At 41.0% G+C, this 4103-nt stretch overlaps 1 pseudogene; it reads right to left on the bottom strand.

Moving 5' to 3' along the window:
- Positions 1–2214: 2214 nt before the first annotated feature.
- LOC138313705 (heat shock 70 kDa protein 12A-like) overlaps positions 2215–4103 on the bottom strand; it is a 2039-nt pseudogene continuing 150 nt past the window's right edge.

The following is a 4103-nucleotide window of genomic DNA, read 5'->3' as shown; positions in this document are numbered from 1 at the left end:
ACCCTGAGGATGACCACCCTGGGAAAACCGAGCCAGCAACACTCAGGACTGACGGACCTAATAAGGACCGGTGAACCAGGTAACTGGTTCGGGAGGGAAAGTTGGACCAGAATTGATGCCGGGATTAGAGAGCTGCGCATCACTAATCCAGTGGAAACCGGACAAACCAATGAAAGGAAGTCTGTGAGTCCCTGAACCCAAAACTCGGACGAATAGGTCCGGCATTCAAGACCAGCCCCCCAACATGCAACACCACCCTGGAATGCCGGCAGCCGCCTATGACTAACAACGTCAGAGACCGGCGGACTGGTAGTCCACTACCCGAGAAGGCAAGCATGGAAAGCTTACGAGCATTCCCAGCAATTCGACCCTAGACCGGAGAAACGTCAGGGTCAGGGCTGCCCCTCCCTACTCCAGGAACATCCTGGACAGGAGGGACCACACCCCCACTGATCTCGAGAAGAACCTGTAGAGACAGGAACTACCGAGACAGAACAGAAACAGAACTAGAAGCCTGCTTCCTTCTCCTCCCCGTAAGATGAGGCACGAATCCTCTTACGGCGAGGACGAATAGATCGCCTTGGTGTAAAGCCGGCCCTGGCCAAGGAGCCTCTCCAACCGGACACAAAGTTCACCAGGAGAGGAGTGACTCAATGACATAGGGCGACCATAGGGGACAGTGCATCATGTGGGCTCCCGTTTCCTCACTAGAAATGGGAACACCCATGAGCAGACCCCTGACGCTGTACACGAGCGGGATCATTACCAGGCATTACAACGACAATTACGACGTAAACCAGGTAAGAAAAATTACGTCAAAAACGTAAAATATAAGCAACACACACGCTAAACACTTAAAAAAACAGTGTTAGTTTTGGTGACACCCAAAAAAATCCCCCTTTACCTAATAAAAACGCAGCACAACGAAGCCTTCAGCGACGAAAAACCGAACAAAAAACAAACGTAAACAAAACCGGAAGGGAAGCAGCGAGAAGTCACCAAGTCAGTAATGGTCGGATCGCCACGGAAACACCGTGCAAGCCACGTGGAACATTCAAAAAACGGTCCGACAAAAAGGCACACTAAATAAACGACGAATGACAGTTGTACAAAAAGAAAACAACACAGGGCAGATGGATAAACACACAACTGAATGTGTGAAAAAAATATTGACTAAAACGTCAAGATAAATGGACCTAACAGCGAAACGAAAATAGACACAATGCAATTGCCGTCCGATAGCGCTGTTGTAGCGCCATAATAGGAAAAGAGGAGGAGGGAGACCACTCTTTGTTACTCTCCGGATCGACGGTACGCTGATGAGGTCGACGGTAGGGAGACGGGGTCATATCGATTCTCAAATCTTATGTTTTTTGTTGGGGCTACAAAGATGGGGTGTAGGTAGCGTATTTGCATACTAAAAGTTTATGGTAACGTATTATGAAATGAAATTTCAGATTTTATAGAGTACTTGAATTGGATTTCCCATGTTAAACCGTTAAAATGGTAATCAACTTTTGCATAAGCATATTTCATCAGAACGTCATTACATAATGCATGCCACCTCACCTGTAGAGTATGTTTCGTTAGTCACATAAAATCTAATTGGGGTAATTTTTTTACTCTACTTAAACAAAATGAAATATTCTTGGGAAAATTCTTTCGTAGGTTTAAGCTTCAAATCATTCCACGAGTAGAAATATCCGTGGTTCGCCGACTTGAACAATTATTAATAATAATATATATACCGAATCTTGATTCGTTGTTTATATATCGTGTTTTCCTTATACAACCACGAAAAAAACAAAGAACATTTCCTACACAGCAAAATTTCCAGTACATCGGTCTTTTGAAAGTGCAGTTAACACTTTTATTATACTAAACCTTTTTTGAAAAATTCAAAATTCTTTTGAGCAGGGATAGCATCATAGATATAGATTTAACTTTAGTCATAGTGCACATGTACTGATTACATCATCATTACGTGTGCGATGACGTCATCGAAAAGTAGGTTGGACACTTCAAACACATTTTTGACTGAAAGTTATCAACTTCCCTGAACAAATTGCAAAATAACAAAATCGTGACTTTCTCATGAATTCCAATACAAGTATTATGATAAATATTTAGCCATGTTGTTAAATATATTTTTGTACAACGCAGATCATTACCTTTCTTATAGTATAAACATCAAATTCTTCTTCTATTCTATTGAAAGACTTTTTATAAAGTGTCAAACTCGGAACATGTATTTGGGACACTCTGTATATGAGACAAACATTGATTACAGTTGAGAGTAAAGTTTTCAAAGACAGTCAAATGTTGCCTTGTGAAGGGTCCTAGTTTCAATATCTTCTGCCTCAATGATCACTTCTGTAGCCCCAAAATGAAAACGTCCAAGCACTTTTCTTGGTAATCCTGGTTTGAATTCCGGAAGCGGAAGCTGGAGAGTTCCAAGATGTCGTACATCCGGATCCGTAATGTATTTCGGATCCCTTTCTTGAGATATGTATATGTGGATCGCCATATCATTTTGATCATCGGAAATTGGTCGATGCGTGGAAGTGATGCATTCATTGCATTTTATTTCAGTTCCTTTATGAATAAACGGCTGAAAGACTCCTCGACAATATTCTTCTTCATCATGTTCCACTTTCAACTCCTCTGGGTCGATTTCGGAATTGAATTTCGGCCAGGTTTCGTAGCCGTATGTATATCTCGCAACTCTGGACGCAATCGCCATTGGTTTGTCACCAAATATATCACAGCGCCTTTCAAAACCGCAAGTACGCCATCTTTTGGATTTAAAATTTTAATACGCGAGAAGTTGTCGTGAATGGCTCTGTCAACCAGTTCGCAGTCTGAGAAACCTCCTACCATCATAATCATGTTGATCCTTCCTGTTTTTTTCAACATGTTACCGACATGATTGACAATTTCCTGTATCGGTGCCTCAAAAAAATCCTTTCATAACTTCGGCATCTATCTTCAATCTCCCCTTAGTCCAAGCGACCTTTTCTGAGTATTTTTGGAGTTGCTCAACGCTTGTTCAAAAGAAACGTTTTGAGTTTTCTTCGACGGATTCCTTGAATGTCGTGTGTGTGGAGTTTCAAAACCACTTTCCCAGTTGTATTTACTCCAATTGTTCGTTTTTTCATTTCCCAATCCCTACAAAATCAAACGAAGTCCGTCATACATTTCTTTTTGAAATTTTCTATCGCTTTTTCTCCAAAGACTTTTGCCCAGAAATGTGAAGAACTCCCTGTCAACAGCCGTTCCTCCCCAAGGACCCCCCGAGGGTTTCGTGTATCTCCCTCAGACTGTCATTCATCTGCCGTTCGTGTACTGTAATATCAGCTGTTCCCCCTGTTTAATGATAATATATTTGTGTTGAAATAACAACAACAGTTCATCGTTTATTTTACAACATAAAAATTATTGATTATTTTGTTTTTTTTTTGCCTTGCCAATGTCAATGACGTCGATAATCTCCAATGGTATAAGTATACATTTATTGTATACTTTTTCTCCTGATACTCCGGCTTTCCTCCGCCATCTAAAATCTGGCACGTTCTTAAATGACCCCGGCTTGTAATAGGACGTTAAACTAATTCAACAGAACCAAAAATTGCATAACTTTCCTATCTACATGAACCATATACCCGGTATTATTATTCTTTTCATTTTCATTTGTGATAAAGTTCAGAAGTCTCTTATGCCCGTGTCGATAGAGTGGCCTAGCGCGTTCCTACGTTCTACCATAACACTTAACCTCTGATTCGTGAGCTCGATAGTTTACTTATGCACTGACCGTTGACCGGTGATTTTCTCTCTCAATATCCAAGCTTAGCAAAAGCAACAATAATCTTAAAAATGTTAATTGAAAGGATATGAATTAAAGCATGACATGATGTGAGCGCCATGGTAATAAGCAGCAAACAGCAGGTCGAAAAGAGGACAGCCAGAAAAATGATTATAGACGCTTAATGGTTATTTTAGAGACGGATTCTAGAATACCTACCGCCGAGGTCTAGTATCATACATTTCTCGCCGAGCTTTGAGCGTCGCAATTCTTTCCTCTTCAGACCAATATTTTGAGGTAT

This window comes from Argopecten irradians, unplaced genomic scaffold (assembly GCF_041381155.1).
Source record: "Argopecten irradians isolate NY unplaced genomic scaffold, Ai_NY scaffold_0858, whole genome shotgun sequence".
Classification (NCBI taxonomy): domain Eukaryota; kingdom Metazoa; phylum Mollusca; class Bivalvia; order Pectinida; family Pectinidae; genus Argopecten; species Argopecten irradians.
Note: the sequence above shows the minus strand (reverse complement) of the source record. Positions and strands in the feature narration are given on the sequence as shown.